General features: G+C 35.2%; 1 non-coding gene across 1 annotated transcript; it reads right to left on the bottom strand.

The window, feature by feature from the left end:
• Nucleotides 1-19,357: 19,357 nt before the first annotated feature.
• Nucleotides 19,358-19,429, bottom strand: TRNAW-CCA (transfer RNA tryptophan (anticodon CCA)). Its single transcript has one exon. It is a non-coding gene; the product is annotated as a tRNA-Trp (tRNA).
• Nucleotides 19,430-19,683: the final 254 nt, after the last annotated feature.

Below are 19,683 nucleotides of genomic sequence, written 5' to 3'. Positions count from 1 at the left end.
AAAATAAAAAATTATAGTATCATACCATAGTTCAAAATCCCAATGACTTTATAATCGGCTCGTTCATTAGTCAACTCAGTGACTCATTCAGGTTTTATAAACTTTTGATTTTATATTAAAAATAATATACTATTAAACAACTAAATACAAAAAAATTAAAAAATGACATGATTTCTTTTAAAATCACTAAATAACAACTAAACTACATCTAGTCATTTATTAACAAGAAATTGAAGTACTAAATAGATATAAATTAATTCCTTGCTCATAAATTTATTTTAAATATTATAACAAAAACATATATCTTTCAAACACAAATGTAAATACATTCAAATACATTCTGATATGGTCATTAAACATTCAAAAACAAATATGTATCCTTTATATATACACATGCAAAATGTGTATTCATGTAACCCATCATAACTTGGGGTCCTGCTTTCAACATTCATAAATTTATTAAACATGTTAACTAGCAAACATTATTCATATTTTTTATATATAAACTAATTGAAACAAAAAATCTTAAATTTTTAATTAAAATCAAGCATATGGATTATATATAATATTGATTAAAAAATAAAAAAAATAACTAATTAATATTCATCTCATTGAAAACCTAAAGAAGGAGAAGGTTGTCGATCAGGATCAGGGCACGGGGCACCAATGGGTGGGCACTACCAACCATGACCCATACCCTTTATAGGGTTTCAGAAGGTCAGGGAGGGCACGTGCCCACCCTCTTAAACACTTGCTCTAAAACATCTTTCCCTTCGCACATCATACTACCTTTTTACACTCCTCTGCCTTAGCTTCATGCATCGTGTTTTTTACTTGATTAACTAATGGCTCCTACATTAGATTCACCCCCCAAATCTTATCAGAATTTATCCAAGTCAGAATTGGGACCTGACTAACCCGTTTGGATCACTAGGCTCACCTCTACGCTAGGTTCTCCTTGCCCATTATGGAGTATACCCAACTTTGGCTTCACAACAAGAATGCACATCCTTGGGTTTTGAAATTATCTCTTCAGCTTGATGATGCTCACAAGTTGCCCCTATCAGATGAGTAGCCCTCGCCAGCACAGCAAATGTGGGACCTTGTCACCTCTTTAATGCTGATAAGTGATAAATTTCTTTCCAACCGTCTATCTTCGTTAGATGTGACACTAAATTGTCATATTGCTTGGACAAGGACAAAATTCAAACTGTTTTCTCTGGCGCATTCAGTAATCAAAAGCTAAGATAATTTTTTGTTTTTTTGCTTTAGATAACCCAAAAGCCGATATCCTTTCGTTCCAAGATGAGCAACCTTTTCAGTGCTTTTGGGGCAATCCCCACAGGATGCTTTCTAACAATGCAACAGATCGGTGCTAAATTTACCAAAATGGACTGATACCTTTTGCAGGATCAGAATTTAAAGGGGTCTGGTCAGATTAGACCCAAGAAGTAAGGGTGTCAACGGGTCGGATTTACACCGATCTCACCCCCCACCAAACCTTATAGGGTCCAGGTATGGTGACAAATAAGAAGTCCTGATTAAGACGTGGGTCCGGACCCAAAGGTTTGAATAGTACATGAACCCGGAGTATAGTTTGTGAAATTTTATACCAAACCTGGAACCAACCCGATCGAGTTCCAATTATGACCCACAATTTTTCAATGTACAAATGATAAAAAATACTATTTTACCAGGTATGGTCCGGGTCTAGTTCATGTAGTTCTTATGAGGTCCGGGTATGGTTTCTATTATAGTAGACCCGATTAGACTCGAGTCCAGACCCGATACCATACAGAAAATCTGGTTCAAGTCTGGTTCCACATGGGTCCGAAACAAACCCGGCCTGTTGGCACAAATATGGCAATGCTTGAAAAATACAGATCATCTTGAAAAAATCATCAGAAAGTATTGATTATGTAAAAAGTATAAGATATATTATAAAATGTAAACAAAAATAAGAATACTGTTAAAAAAAAATCTACAAGAAGCATTTTTATCAGGATAAAGCTGTGATGGAAACAAGAAATTATAGAATAGGTGATATTTTAAACATTGTGTGTTCTTGGGTATGATTCAACCTTCCAAAATATCGTGATAAAAGCATGTCATTTTAAAATAACCATGACATTTGTGACAATGTGCACCGTTACTAACAAGAAATTGAATTCTCCAACACTGATCACATTGAAGTATAATATAAAGTTGTATCATAGACACACACATATATATAGGGTAATATATCTGTGTTAAATGTGCACAATGCTAAATGAAACATGCTATTGGATTTTGTGTTTTTTTTTTTTTCAAAATTTTGACAGTACAAATGTGATCAATATGCTTGTTTTTATAAGAATCAATTCTTAGAGCATTTGATTTCAACTCATGGATAGGTCTTTATAAAGTTTCAAAAATCAATGGCCTATAGTTTTCAAAAAAATTTAAGGCTCGAAATACCATTTTTTTCATCATAATTGCATGATCCAAGTGTCAAATTCTAGTAAATCCCGGTCTCCAGACATGTAATCTTTGATGAAAATCAATTTTCAATCAAGGAGCAAGGGATGTCCCCTGAAAAAACGTCTCCCATAGTATCCACTCCACCCATTTTGCTTGTAATCTCCTATGAAAGTGATTGTTTTCTTGAAGACCAGTCTCATCCTGAGTATCTCTTAATTCACAGGACTTTATTGTTGACCAAAAAGTCCTATTTATTGAACAGGTTCAATCTCCTTTGGAACCATCCCAATCACCTCAAATAGATATTCCTATTCAAACCCAACCTCTTCATACTCATTCTATGGTCACTCGATCCCAGGATGGTACACGTATTCTTAAGGTATATCTAACCACCTTATATCCTCTACCTCTTGGTTAACCCAATATATCCAAGATACAACAACAACAACAACTACGCCTTCATCCCAAAACAATTGGGGTCAGCGATATGAACCAAAAAAGAAATTCATTTTGGGTCTTCCACATGAATCCTTTTCCTCCAATCATTTCTATCCAATGCCATGTCCTCGGTGAGGTTCAAAGCATTCATATCCTTTCCTATCATGTCCATCCAAGTCTTCCTAGGCCTACCCCGACCTCTTTTAACTAATATATTTTCCCATTTCTCCAACCTTCTAACTGGAGCATCATTAGGCCTTCGTCGAATATGTCCAAACCACCGTAAACGATTCTCTCGCATCTTATTTTCAATGGGTGCAACACCTACCTTCTTATGTATCTCCTCGTTCTGAATCTTATCTTTTATTGTATTTCCACACATCCATCTAAGCATCCGCATCTCAGCTACACTCATTTTTTGAATATGATGTCTCTTGGCAGCCCAACATTCCGTACCATATAGTAAAGTGGGTCTAATAGTCATCCTATAAAACTTTCCCTTCAACCGCAAAGGCATTCTACGATCGCACAACACTCCAGTTGCACTTTTCCATTTCATCCACCCAACCTTTATCCTATGATTTACATCTCCATCAATTTTTCCATACTTTTGAATGATGGATCCCAAATATTTGAAATAATCATTCACCGGTATTTCTTGCTCACCAAGCTTCACTACACTCCCATCACTACTTCGTTGCTTACTAAACCGACATTCCATATATTCAGTCTTACTCTTACTCAACTTAAAACCTCTAGCTTCCAATGTCTGTCTCCATAATTCTAACTTAGCATTAACCCCAGCTCTAGACTCATCAATCAAAACAATATCATCAGCAAACAACATACACCATGGTACATTTTCTTGAATTGATCTCGTAAGCTCATCCATCACTATCGCAAATAGGAAAGGGCTTAAAGCAGATCCTTGATGTAACCCAACCGTTATCGGAAAATTGGTTGTCACCCCTCCACAAGTGCGGACATTGGTTACTACTCCTTCATACATATCTTTAATTATACTAATGTACTTGAGAGAAACACCTTTATTCATCATTGTCCACCAGAGAACGTCCCTAGGTACTCTATCGTATGCCTTCTCTAAATCAATAAAAACCATATGCAAATCTTTGTTCTTCTCTCTATATCTTTCAATAAGTTGTCTAAGAAGATGTATAGCTTCCATAGTTGATCTTTCAGACATAAAACCAAATTGATTCTCTGATATCATGACAACCTTCCTCAACCTAGACTCAATCACCCTCTCCCAAAGTTTCATAGTATGACTCATGAGTTTTATACCACGATAGTTTGTGCAATCTTGTATATCACCCTTATTCTTATATAAAGGCACCAAAGTACTCTTTCATCAAGCTAACCAGTGTCTTAATCGGCGTGATGCTATGAAACTTAAATATGATTCCCTTTTGCATAATGGTACCTTGGTTGTTTAACCACTAAATCTTGTGCCGAATATTATTGGTTGCAATTGAGTATTTAAAATAAAACGAAAAGCAAATAGCTCTCTTGAAAATTATAAAGCTCGGCTGGTTACAAAGGGTTATGATAAAAAAGAAGGCATTGATTACTTTGAAACTTTTAGCCATGTAGTTAAACTAAACTATTCTTATTATTGTTATGAGCTATCAGTGGCCTGTCAAACAACTAGATGTTCAAAATGCCTTCTTGCATGGTGATCTTAATAAGACAGTTTATATGAAGCAAACTCTTGGATTTAAGGACCCTTATTATTCAAATCACGTTTGTATACTCAATAAGGTGCTTTATAGTTTTCAACAAGCTCCTAGGGCTTGGTACCAATATCTCTTTACTACTCTTATGGATATAGGTTTTCTTAATTCTTATACAAATACCTCTATGTTTGTTATAAAGAAATATAAGTTTATATTGTTTTTTCTAGTGTATGTGGATGATATTTGGGGTACCGGTAATTCAGAATGTTTCATAAATAAGGTTAATGAGACTCTTTGTCAATCTTTTGCTCTTAAAGATCTTGGTGACTTGCATTTTTTTTAAAAATAAAAGCTATTCCTACTACCTAGGGACTTATTCTTTCATAACAAAAGTATATGATTAATGTTCTTAGTCATGCAAATAAGGCAGGAGCCAAACCAATTTCTACCCTATTATCTTCATCTCAACAACTCTAAGCACAACCTGGATCTAACATTATATAGAAGTAATGTTTGTGCACTTCAATATTTAACTATGACCATACCTCACTTATCTTATGCAGTAAACAAGGTATGTCAATTTATGGCTAAACCAACTACAGATCATTGTGATGTAGTCAAGCGAATACTTTTCTATTTGAAGCATACTATTCAGTTTGGTCCCATTATCCATCCAACACCAAATTTTACTCTCTTTACCTTTATGGATGTTGATTGGGCTGGTCCAGATGACAGAAAATTTATAGGTGAATATGTTGTATACCTTAGCTCAAAATTATTCTCCTTGAGTTCAAAGAAGCAATCTATTGTTGCTCGAACTCGTACGGAGGGTTGAATACCGTATTGTTGCAAACACGACAACCAAACTCATTTAGATTAAATTTTTACTTGATGAATTAGGCATATCCTTAAAATATATTCTTGTGTTATGGTGTGATAATGTGAATGCTACCTATACGGTTGCTCATCCAACATTTCATTAACGCAGTAAATATGTGAAAATTGATGTTCACTTTGTTCATGATAGAATTCACAAGAAATAACTGGTTGTCTGATATTTTTCCTCTGATGATCAGGTTGCAGATATTCTTACTAAGTCTTTACTAGATGTTCACTCTGGCCCATTGAGTTTGAATAGGAGGGGGGGGGGGGTGTTAAGGATGAGGATGGCCAGTTATGAAGGACTCTAGCATGTCAGTTATGAAGAAGATGAAGATGAACAAGGATATCATGTCAAATATGAAGAAGATGATGAATAAGGACTCTATTCCCTCAAGACAAGGAGTCTTATCCTTACAAAGAGATCCAGTCAAGATAGGAGATTTATTAAAGTCACATACCGATCCTAATGGTACGTCTCATGTTGTTTTATCAAACTCTCTTAAAGGTAAAGGTAAAAATAAAGATAAGAGGTTATGTTGGAATCCAAGATCACATGTATCAACTTGTAAACCTCCTTGATTGCAACATATATAAGGACTCTCACACGTGTTATTGTGTTGGGTGTGTGAGGATTCATCATGGATGTAGGTGTCTTCACCGAACCACGTTAAACCTTGTTTGTTCTTGTATGATTCTGTTAGTTCTCTCTCTATCTTTTCTCAACTCTTTTAGATGCATCCAACTTAAATGGTAATTTCACGCATTTCAAATTCTCATCAAAAGAAAAGATGAGCATTTAAGAAAGATTTACTTTCTTAAATGTTATGTAGCTATCTTTCTCTTTCCATTTCACACCCATGCATACTTGGATATCTCTCTCTCTCATAACATGGATCATGGCATGCTCACACATGCTTCCATGTCCATCCACATTGAAAATGGAGGCATGTGAGCATGTTATCATGTTGACACAAGAATGCATGGTTGATGACATACACATGCATGCATTCATAGATGACAGCAGGCTCACACATACATCCATGTCCAACATAGATGGGCATGAATGCATGCCAGAGCATGCACACGTATGCATGCGTGAGTGAGAGAGATGTAACATTTAAAAAAGTCAATCCTTATTAAATGCTAAGCCTTAAAATAAGCCTCAATAATTTGTCTTTTAGTGAGAATTTAAGCCCCAATAATTTTCTCTTTTAGTGAGAATTTGGAAAGCATGTAAACTACCATTTAAGTAAGTTACATAAATATTTAAGATGCATTATAACCATTGGATCTCAAAAGGATCCAATGACTATTAAAAGGTAGTAGGTACTCTAATATATATATATATATATATATATATATTCGCAAGAATATGAGAACTAGAAATATGAGCATTTTCAACACCTTTTTTGCAAATCTAACCATATGGACGTGCTTGGCATGGTGAATTTGCTAGTAATCAACCATTGGATCGTGTATTTTTTTATGAAAATGTGATTTTGGAATGCTTGAATATTTATAAAGATTATGAGCTATTCATTTTAAAGCTTTAAAAAAATCTCGTTTATACATAACAATCAGATGATTCAAGAGCGGGTTCTTATAAAACCAAGCACGTAGATCACATCCATATAGTTAGATTCTAGAGAAAAAACAAAAAATTCATGAAATAGCAGTTCACACCTTAGTTCTCATATTCTATTGATCATATATATAGGCACTTCTATGGTGGTACAATATCACCATTATCACCATACCATATGTCTATACTCACTTGATTTACATATATCTTTTCTCCAAAAACAAAATCTAACTTTTTGATGATGTTTAGCATGTTGCATTTACTATTTTTATGTGTTAAAATTGACTCAAACATTATGTTTTATGTTATTTCTAAACCACCATTATTTTCATGAATTGTGAGCCATTGATTTTTCACCATCTCAAAAGTGAATCTTATGTCATATTAGACATGATGAAACCTTCAAGCATATTAAATAAAACATGCCAAAGACATCAAGAGTCAGATTTACCAATTGATGGCTATATTCATGCAATTGTAAGGTATCATGGTGCAGAACCATTGTATATTTTCTCTCTATATATATATAACATATATAGTGCTTCTATGGTGGTATAGTACCAACATAACTTAGGGTGATACACAATTTACATATATAGATCCAAGCTCCAAATGTAAAATCTAACCTTTGGATATGTTTAACATGTTTAATTTACTATTTTCATGTGTAAATGTTAACTGAAATATGATGTTTTATATTTTTTTGGACCACCCTTGTTTTCATAAATAGTGAGTTGTTGATTTTCACTATCTAAAAAATAATATCTTATCATGTATTAGACATGATAAAAACTTCTATTATAATAAATACACTATGCTAATCATATATGTGTGGATAGATATATCATTTAAAGGCTAAATCCATACAAACAAGAGTGTGTACCACCATACGGTGTCATGGTAGAAAACTACCTTATATTTTCTCATATAAATATATATATATGTATGTATATATATATATAGAGAGAGAAGGTGGTAGCTATTAACCATTTTTCTATCGAGCTTTTAAAAGAGTTTTTTTCATGTTTTACTTAAATTTGATCATACATGTGTGTTGTACATGCTTGATTTGATAGGAATCAACTATTGGATCATTTGATTTCAATACACATATGTTTTTATAAGGTTTAAAATAAACGATGATCTAAGATTTTCCTAAGTATTCAAGACTTGAAAAATCATGAATATTCAAGTGTTGTTTTCTAGTAACTCAATGATGTAGGTATTGATCATGCATACATTTTGCACTATTATTCATCTTATTTTATGCATGATTCATGTTAAAATCGCTTTAAAAACCTATTTTTATCGTTAGTTTGAAAAACTGCATCGAAATTGAATTTATCAAAAAATCACATATTTTGAAGCTTTCCCTGCATTTGTTTTTTAGTGCTTTTATTAGTTTAGGACTTTTATTAATTGTATTTTAATTAGATTAGGTTTTAATTAGTTAAGCTTTAATTAGTTTAGGAATTTGATTTAGTAAAACATATTTGTTTGTTTTTTTAAAATACTCTTTTTGGAAATTATTGAAAGTCTTTGGACTTGTTTTGAAAATTTTATTTTAACGTAATAGTTTATTATAAATAGTACATGTTGAGAAGGATGAGATATTTTTTTAGCCTTGGAAAACCCGCCCTCTCCTTGCCTCCCTCTCTCTCTCTCTCTCTCTCTCTCTCTCTCTTTGTCGATTTCTTTCTTTACCACTTTTCCGCATTCTTCTTATTCTTTTTTCTCTTTTTCTTCTTGCTTTGAACCCTTATCATCATCGGAAACTTTTTTTTCTTTGTCGAGGAGGCATGTGTTCAGCTGAGAATAACCATCTTCTCTTCTCATCCAATCTGTCGGAAGCGATCCGCGAGGTGATCTTTTTTCTCCCCCATTTCAATGTAGTTTTAGTTTTGCATAGCATAAAGCATAGCATCACATGTTGTTTTATTTGACCATTTCATATTCATCGTATTTAGATCAGATTAGTTTATTTTCATCATCTGAAGATATTATATATATATATTAATCTAGTTTAGCCATTTTTCTTGATTTGCGCATAGGATAATATTATTTTATTATAATCAACAGCCTTATCATAGAGTTTTCTGATATTTTAGTGATTTTTAATTCAGTCCATGTTAGATTTAGTTTAGGTTAGTTTAGATTAAATTTTTGAAATTATTTAGATTAAATCTAGTTATATTTTTCAACTAGCCGATTTGGGTTTTCATTGTTTTTTATTCTTCTTAGTTATAATTTTTATTTAGTCGATTAGATTAATTAGTTTTATTCTTTCTATTAGTTAGTTAGGTTTATTTCATCTTTAAAAATTGTACTTTTTGTAGCTAGATTATAAATTAGTTAGTTAGTTATCAATTATCATTTTTAATTTTTAGCCGTTTTAAATATTATCACTTATTCCTTTTATTCTTTTTAATTACCAATTTTTATTCATGTCAATTATGGTTACTTTTATGTTAATTAGAGTAGTATTAGTTTAGTTTAATTTAATTAGATTATTTCAGATTAGTTTAGATTAAGAATAGCTTAGCCAAATTATATTTTTTTATTTATCATTTTTCTTTAAGTCAATTAATTAATTAGTACCCTATTTTTTACCGTGATTAGCTGTAGAATAAGATCAATTTCTATTTCAGCAAGTTAGTTTTGTTTAGTTTCATCTTAGTTTTAATGTAATTTGTAAATAGATTTAGTTAAGAGCTAATCTTTCTTTTCTTTTAATTCATTGATTTAATTAATTAGATAAATAGTTTAATTTAGTTTTTCTTATTTTTATTCCATATTTGTTAATTAGTATGATTCTGAAAATCCTTACATCATATAGATCATGTTATTTTAATTTAGTTGATTTCTTGATTTCTATAGTTTGTTTAGAAATTTGTTTTGATTTGTTAGTTAGGTTGTTTTGCTATTTTGTCTTTTAGTATAGGTTGTTACAAGTTAGTTCATAGTTAGTTCATGTTATTAGTTTAGTTCAGGTTAATTAGTTCATATTTTTGTGATTTTTTCTCAGATTTACCTTTGTATTTTTCATAGATTTCTTTTTCTGTTGTGTGTTTCATGTTTTTATTTTTGCAGGGAATCGTTGAAACGTGCAATAGAGTCCTTTTTGTACCCCCAAAGTACCCTCTGAGGTCCCCTCAAGCCCTTAAAAGTGCCCTCAGAGGGCCCTCAGAAAATCAAAAATTCAAGAAAACAATCATTACCTAAAGAGGGAAGACAAAAAGGGAAGCAAATCAATTCGAGAGAGACAAGAAAACTCAAGCACTGAAGACATTTTCTCTTTCTTTTAGAATTAGGTTTTTTATTTTTATTTCATTTATTTGAGTTTGTAATAAGGTCATTAATTATTGTTTAAAGTCCTCCGAAGGGAGCATCACTTTCTTGTTTATTTAGTTAATTAATCTTTTATTATTGGCAATAAAGAGTAGTTAGATTATGTGTTTGAATTCGAAGTATTTTCAGTTTCCTGAGTTCGACCCGGACTCCACCACTTGTGCGAGCCGGTTTTTATTAATTTTGGTGTCAGACTCTCCCTTGATTTTCTTTAAAAATATTGTTTTAAAAAGAGTTTTCCAAAACTCACACCAGGTATTGTTAGATTTAAATAAAACATGAAAAATAAACTGAGCAGTTAACTAGAAAAGTGATTAGTTGCTGCCACCTTATATATATATATATATATATATATATATATATATATATATATGACAACATTTGGTACCTCATAGGTAAGGTACCCTTAAAACTCATAGGAGGAGGCTGTTTTTGACCAAATCTGATGAATATATTTACCATGGTCAAAATAATAGGAATCAACTCTTGAATCATATTTTTTGACCTAAAAACATGTTTTTTTTATGTTTAAAAAATTGGTACATTGTAGGCCACTGATTTTGTAACCCCATAAAATCTGGCATATACCTAAAAAAAAAGATTCAAAAGTCAGCTGTTATTAAACTTAATATGCAGATCACATCTGGAGGGTCAGATGTGCAAAAACACTGAAAAATTACAATTTTTTTTACTAGGGTTTCCTTACCTACGAGTGTAGCAAACATTGCCCCTACATATTGATATGATTAAAAGATACATATAAAGAACGCATCATGCTGGAAGAAACAGGAGTTCATCTCACACTTTGTGATTGAATATGTGTGTATTTATGTGCCATATATTTTTCATCATGTTTAGCATGACCTATTTACTACTTTCATGCATTACAGTTGACCCAAGTATGTTTTGAGTGATTTTCCAACCATCCTCATTTTCATGATTTTTTTTTTGTGTTCAATTCATGAATAAGGAAAACAAAGCGAGTGGTGGGACTGTTTTGAGGTCGGATCAGGTGATATGTCACTGTTTTTTCAACTCATCACCATCCATGGTGGGTTCACTGTTTGTACAATGAAAATGAATGATGGTGACGAAGGCCTTGGACCGTTGGACGGTGGTGATTTCAAAACAGAAAAATTGTGTTTTGGCAAATCACCTGTGTTCTGGCAAATCCTGTTGACAACGCTGTTTATACCGTGCACACGAATTTATGGAGAGGCTGGCTTACGTTTTCATGAATTGCGTTCCGTTGATTTTTCATTATAATGAAAATTGAATTATACGAACTACTGAAGTCGATTAAACTTACTAACATCATAAACAAATTACATTCTGAACACAACTGTATCGTTGAATCTGACACTTGATTGCTAGGTCCATACAAACAAGTGTGTACTACCTTATGTATCATGGTTTAGAATCACAATATAGATTTCATCATTAAATATTCAAATTCGGAATAGTAGATCGCCAACCAGACCATTACCAGTGGCGTAGCTAGGATTCATGTGGTGGTGGGGGGAAGGGGGGGGGGGGCAAACAGGAGTGTAGGAAAAAGAAAAACTGGTTTGGTAGTCGGGGGTTTGGGGGCAGCGCCCCCCCAAATTTTTTTTTTTGAGATAAAATAAAAAATGGCTCCAATTATTAATAAAAATCTATTTCACATGGACAAATCAAACTATTTGCTGCAGTCAGGGCTGGGCTAAAAAAATGGATAAAAAACTATTTCATATAGAATCAGGGCTGGGCTAGGACTGAGCTTTTAAAAAAAAATAACTGTTTCGGGAGGTAAGACTGGGCTACAGCCCAGTCCTGCCCCCCCCATGACCCAAGCTTGAACCTAAATCAGACTTCTCATACCTAGGGGTGGCAATCGTGTCGGGTTGGCGGGTCAACATACCTCAACCCGAACCCGACCCGTTTATTAAACGGGTTGGCTGTGGCAAACACAAACCCGGACCGTTTAATAAACAGGTAACCCGACATGACCCGCCAACCCATTTAATAAATGGGTTGGGTCGGGTAAACGGGTTATTAGGTTCGCGGGTCAGGTTGTCGGGTTGGGTTGGCAGGTTGACGGGTCGGGTTGGCGGGTTGGCAGACGGGTTGACGGGTTGACCCGCCCGTCTAACCCGTTTATTAAACGGGTCAGCCGGGTTTGCGGGTTGGCATACCCCCAACCCGAACCCGACCCGTTTAATAAACGGGTTACGCGGGTCGACCCGTTCATTAAACGGGTTGGCTTAAGCCCAACCCGAACCCGCCTAAGAGGCGGGTTGGCGGGTCGTGTCAGGTTTTGCCACCCCTGCTCATACCTAGGTTAGACATGGATCGACTAAAACCACACCAAACCCGACCAGTTGACAACCCTATATATATGAACTATGCCCATCAGTGCATCACGCAATAAAATTAGCCACCTTGTGCAAAAAATGTGTTTGTTGAAGAGAAATAAGAGGTAGCAGTGTGAAAATGCAACAAAGAGATAGTTTTGGAAGGGATAAACCAACAAACGAGCGAGCATGAATATCAGTTTCCATGGGTTTTTTTACTAGGCAGTCGATCTTCCTAAGTAATCTTTGTTCGATCATCATATTAATTTATTATTTTTCATTTTCTCTCATTTCTCAATCGTTTCCTACACGTTTTCTGTTTCGTTTCTCACATGCTTCCACACTTGCTTAAAAACATATTTTCCTTCACACATCATACTACCTTTTTACACTCACTTCTCTGCTTCTGCTTCATATGCATCGCTTCTTGTGTCCATTTCATATTCTGGTAACTGTGTTTCACTTGATTAACTAATCGCACCTATATTAGTTTCAACCCAAATCATATCAGAATCTATCCGAGTAAGAATAGAAATGGGACGTGACTGACCCGTTTGGATTACTAGGCTTACCCCTACGCTAGGTCCCCTTGCCCTTTATGGAGGACACCCATCTTTGACTTCACAATAAGAATGCACATCCTTGGGTTTCCAAATTATCTCTTCAGCTTGATGATGTTCACAAGTTGCCTACTTGCCTCTATCAGATGAACACAGCCCTGGCCAGCCCTTGACACCTCTGCTATCTTTATGAGATGTCACACTAAATTGTCAGATTCCTTAGTTGGAAAAAGACAAAATTCAACCTGTTTCTCTGGCCCATTTGGCAATCAAAAGCCAAGATATTTTTTGCTTGAGATAAACCAAAAGCCAAGATCCTTTCATTCCAAGATGAGCAACCTTTTTTGTTCATTGGGGGCATTCCCCTCAAGATGCTTTCTCACAATGCAACATATCGGTGATCACTTGACCAAAATGGACTGGTACCTTTGAGATGCTCAGTAATTGTTAGAGAGCAACCTTCATTTGGAATTCAAAGGGGTCTGGTCTGCTTAGAGAAGGCGTACTGACTACCACAGTCATGGTCAATAAGTCACAAATTAATCTGGCAATGCTTGAAAAATACAGATAATCTTGAAGAATCATAGGAAAGTATTGATGTATATAAATAGTATAAAATATAAACAAAAAATAAGCATAAAAAAAAAACTCTACAAGAAGCATTTTTATCAGGTTAATGTTGTGATGGAAACATGAAATTATAGAATAGGTGAGATCTTAAGTTTTTTGTGTTTTTGGGTATGATTCAGCCTTCGAAAATATCATGATAAAAGCATGTCATTTTTAAAATAACGACCACATTTGTGACAATGTGCACCGTTACTAACAAGAGAAATTGAATCTAGATTGAGATTGGGATCTACTCTTTGCATTCTGGATTCAGGTTTGGATCTTGCATGATATGGCCCGTATCCGACCTGTTTTCCCCTACTCCCGAGGGGGGTGGCGTGGCTGCGTGCCATGCATCCTTACAGCTTCTATACTAAAGCAAATCAAATTGTTCACATACATGGCAGTTGTAGAAAATAAGAAAGAAAAGAAAGAAAAATGTCATTGCTACTGCTAATTGTAAACTCCCCTGATACACATCTTTCAAACTCACTTATATTGCACACATACACACACACACACACAAACAAACTTCACACTATTAAGACTTAGATCAACATCGCTATAGGCGTATACTTCCAAAAGCACATGGATAATCCTCTCTCTCTCTCTCTCTCTCTCTCTCTCTCTCTCTCTCTCTCTCTCTCTCTCTCTCTCTAACTAACTAAATGACTAAGGAGAACCACAATACAACTGCTATTCTTGTTTTGCATGGAACATGAACATCAAGGAAAGGGCTCACCACCACCTTCACTCTCCGCGCTATCATCCATCTCATGGGTCCCACAGCTGCCACTGGTTGTTCCTGACTTCTCCTTCATGGCAGGCAGATCCATCTGTCGGCGAATGTCAAGGTAGGCACTCAATGGTTGAACGTACTCACTCAGTGACAGCCTCTTGAGAGCCATGAGCAAGTCATCCCCTGTGACCATCTGCCGCTGCTACTGCCTGCAGTGCTCATTGGCCATGCTGGTGACTGAGGAGATGAACCCAAGCACACACTCTTGGATGGCCCTCTTGGCCCCACCTGAGATCTTGGCATGAGCAGGGAGGCAGTTTTTCATGATTCTGTTTATTATGTCTTGCATTGGCATGAGCTGCTCCAGTAGCTCCCTTGATGCTGCGCCTGCTTGGTTTTGGTCAAGATGTAAGTTAGAAAAGGTAATTCGAAGGAATTGATTGAATAATCGAATTGAACTCCTAACTTACACACACAAACACACCAAGTCTTTTAGTTCTTTCATCTTCTTCAAAACCTTGTGCTTTGAGTCAAATGATTGTAAAAATTCCTATCCTCTTATATTATGTATTTTGGAGAACATCCACCGTTAGTGATGCTAATTACAAATGGAGAATATCATCCCTGCCCATTTTACTCCCAACTGTATTCCCTCCGCTACATGTTGAAACCTCTTCAATGTTGTAACTGATTTTTACTATGAGAATAATATCTATTTTCTTTCACTCAAAAAAACTTATAAATAGAAAATTAATGGATTTACAATTATTGGTCTTCATTTATCAAGTAGGTTTTACAAGAGATTCAGTTAACTTGTATTAAAAATGCTTTCTCATGTGATACATGTGGGTTTTTTTTACTAGTAGTGGACACAGTCACACAAGTGTTTTATAGGTTAATATAACTATGCGAATTGAGCTAAGTGCAACCTCTAATGACATGGCGAAAAAATTAGGGCTTCTTGTCAAAGCCTGTGTCAAGACACACGTAAAAAAAAAAACCTCTTTTTTTCTTTTGGCACTTGAATCCTTAATTTTTGTTTCGTGGGGTGGGGGGTGGCGCTTCTAGTATTGCAAATGAATAAATTCAATTTACTCTTTGAATTTGACACAATAAAAAAAACAATCATTAGTCTTTTCTTCTTTTCACCATACTCACCAAAAAATAATATTTGAAAGCCACTTTGAAGAATTTAATTAGTCACTAACCAAAATTCTTCAATTGGTTAACATTTAGCTGCAATTTTAGAGCTGTTGAGGAAAATGTACCTTTGATTATATGAATGAAATACTTAACCAAATAGACAAAACCAGTAACAAAAGAGTTCGCTTACGATATATCCTTTGTAAACAAATGCCGCTATTTAGCTACAACCAGCAACCCACTCTTTTCTAAGAAACCATGGTTTCTGTACATTTAGAAATCAAGAAATAGCTAGAGGAGCTACTGACATAGACAGAGGCGTAGCTAGGGGGGGGGCAGGACTGGGCTGTAGCCCAGTCCTGCCTCCCTAAACAGTTAAATTTTTTTATTTTTTTTAAAAGCCCAGTCCTAGCCCAGCCCTGATTCCATATGAAATAGATTTTTATCCATTTTTTAGCCCAGCCCTGACTGCAGCAAATAGTTTGATTTGTCCATATGAAATAGATTTTTATTAATAATTGTAGCCATTTTTTATTTTATCTCAATTTATTAATAGATTCTACCTGGGATTTTGACTTTGCATAGTAAGGTGTCAAACAAGGATTCATGTCCCTGAGAATCGTGTCACCTGGACTACCAGGTGACGTTGGTTCCCCAGATGGACCAGAACTGAATTCCTGGACATATAACAATTCATTCATCATGTTCATTCATCATGAGAACAACCAAAGAGTCAAAAATTAAATGGTGCACCGAAAACTTGAAGATTTTCATATAGTGAGCACAACTAAATTCATTCACTAGTCATACAAAATTGTAAGGTGCTAGGAGTTTGGTAATCTTAGTAGAATGGTCATGATTACCAGTGAATTAGCTGACTCTTGATTGCATGCCGGTGTTGTAGGCCAGCTGGAAGTCCCATCAAAATCATCCCTGGCCCCATACTTATCTGCTTTCACCTGCATGTGCAGTAACTTTATAAACTAACCCAAGTTGTATATAAAATAAGTCATAAGCTAAATATTTACATTTACCAAATACTCAAACGCAAGAGGTAAAAAGAAATAGTGATAACACAACGCAAACAGAAGAGTCATATGTGAAGAAGAAAAGCATTTGTTCAAAAAAAAATCCAGTAGTTGTAGCTATCCCACAAAGTTTTATGCTGCCAGGACAGCAACCCTAAGTACCGCAGGCAAAGGCAGTGGGGCTAGGTCTCTGATCCTGGGGGTGATTTCTCGGCGTAAATATGAAAAAAAAACATCGATTGTGGTGAAAGTATTGCAAAAGTTTTGATTTTAATTGTGAAACCAAGTAGCAGAAGCTGATGCTATTTGTTTTTATTCTTCAGAAGTCACATAGTTACATCATTTTATTTCCATAGAATATCCATTTAAATATTTTTCCTAATGGAAAATTCATTAAGTCGCCCCTCGTACAGCCTTGGGAAGGTCAAGGAGAGAATTAACTGTATCTTTATATAAAAGAGGTTTATTTTATTCATTGTACAACCGACAACCATTATTTTTAAAATAAGAAACATGAGGGAGCAAGCCCTAGCCCTCAGTAACAGTATTTAAACAACATAACCGAATTAAGGCTCTGTTTGGAAACCAAATTTGGCATATGAGATGCTAAATTCTAGATTTTTCAAATCCATGATTTACCAAATCTTTTTTTATTTGAGAGACCATTTTAGGATTTTGATTGTATTGGATATATCCTTGTAACATACAGTTGTTGAGCTGTCATATAAGCACCTAACAAGGAAGAAACAAATATTTAATAATGAGAGTGTTGTTTTTTTAGCTCAAAACTACCTAAGTATATCTTCCATCTTTCCCTCTAAGTATGTGGGTCTTGGGTTCCCTACAAAAGTTTAGTCCAATATTAAAAGTTGTAGGAACTTTCTTTGTCCTTATATAGGAGGGTGGTGCAATCGAAGGCAAGGCCCTCAGGGGCATTAGATTTTGGGCTTGAACAAATCTTGGATCCTAGATCACAAACAATATATATTTATATTTATATTTGAATTTGGGTTTGGGTTTGGGTTTGGGTTTGCGGATTCAGATTCAGACAGAAACCTGGTTAGATTCGGTTTGGTCTAGTCTGGTCTAGCTAAGCTTTAACCTTTTTGGCACTTGGATGGTTTTGATCACAATTCCATATATGTTTGTTCACCAAACCATAGTACTACGCATTTATCCCATTTGAATCTGTTCGGATATTATCCAAACCGATTTGCATAGCCTTTATCCCCGAAACCGTTGACCATTGACATTGATCAGTCCAAGGACAATTAAGGGTCTCACAAGGTCAATTTCAACCTAACCTATATTCTTTTTGTCAAGGTTTTTCGACCTTACTTGCTGGACCATTTCACCTTTTATGGTGGACCGTTTTGTCCACTTTATGACCTTTTAATGGGGCCTAGGGAATGGGAGTCTATATAAACCCAGCTCTCTCATTTATATCTTAAGCTTTGCTCTCTCTCTCTCTCTCTCTCTCTCTCTCTCTCTCTCTCTCTCTCTCTCTCTTATTTTGGTGCTTTTTTCTCTCGTAGGTTAGACCCAAATTCAGGTAAAAATTTGATCTTCCTAGAGAGATCTAGATCTGGTTTAGCCCAAATCTAGCCCGATTCAAATCCAGATCTAGTTGTGGTTTAGTTTTAGATTAACAGATCAAATCCAATCTTAAGATCTAGATTCATTATAGTTTGGATCCCTATTCAAGATCCAGATCCATTTACTAATCAGACTTATATCCACTTGTTTGGATCCCGACCCAGTTACCATTAAAATCCAAACCCAAGATCTATATCTAATTCAACCCTAGTCAAGAGGTTGTTTCAAGGTGATCTGTATCGAGGTTGTTGCGTTCACCCAGTGCATGGTGTGGCCAGATCATTCGCGACAAGGCGAAAGCTCAATTGTATCCAGGGAGTATAGTTGCACGAATACTCATTGTACTGAGGACTTGATACCAAGTGCGGCAACTATCACTTGAAAGACAATACATTTACGCGTGTCCCAGATCTCATTGGCTCAATCTTAGTTGCGTAACTCACTAAGGTAAAACATTTACAACAATTTTCAATCGATAGTTTTGCAAATGACGACTATGTATGTTGAAAACCATAAGCTACCCCCGACTATCACACAATTTTTTTTCTACACCCCTGTTTGCCCCCCCCCCCCTCTCGCATGAATCCTAGCTACGCCCCTGGAAATAGACCAGAGAACAAAAGGTGCTTGTGTAGTAGAACAAGTAGCATCTTCTACTGTGTAGTATATATATGAAATGATATTTTCTTTTATTGAGTTGGTGGACACACAGGTGATTACTTTCTTATATGGGGTTTCTCTAAAACTAGATCAGGTGCAATACCTATAAGTTAACCAATAACAGGAATTTTAATTTTGATCTATAGCACTATGTCAAGCACTCTACAAGAAGAAAAAGGCCTTCCGGGGCTCAATTTACCGTGTCCGAGACTCCAAGACACCATAGGGTAGGGGCCACATGCATAATACGAAAAAAAAAGAGAGGGATGCAAAGGATCGGGATTTTGAACCCGACGTGAATCGAACACGCAACCTTCTGATCTGGAGTCAGACGCGCTACCATTGCGCCACGGATCCCTATTGATCCATCTTCCATCATTTTAAATATAAGTAGTCAACTTACAAGGGATGATTGTGATGTAATATGAGAAACTTACACTAGATGGACTGAAACAAGGCCCTAGAAAATGAACAAGTGTAAAAATAAAGTGAAAAGGAAAAGAGAGGAATATCACTTCATTCACACGTATAGAGAGAAAGAAATAGAGGTTTTCAGAAAAAATGCACTTAGATACGTGCATGAATTGGCTAGCTGATGCCATTAACAATAT

The sequence above is a fragment of the Nuphar pumila genome, chromosome 1 (genome assembly GCF_984573655.1).
Source record: "Nuphar pumila chromosome 1, dmNupPumi1.hap1.1, whole genome shotgun sequence".
Taxonomy (NCBI): domain Eukaryota; kingdom Viridiplantae; phylum Streptophyta; class Magnoliopsida; order Nymphaeales; family Nymphaeaceae; genus Nuphar; species Nuphar pumila.
Note: the sequence above shows the minus strand (reverse complement) of the source record. Positions and strands in the feature narration are given on the sequence as shown.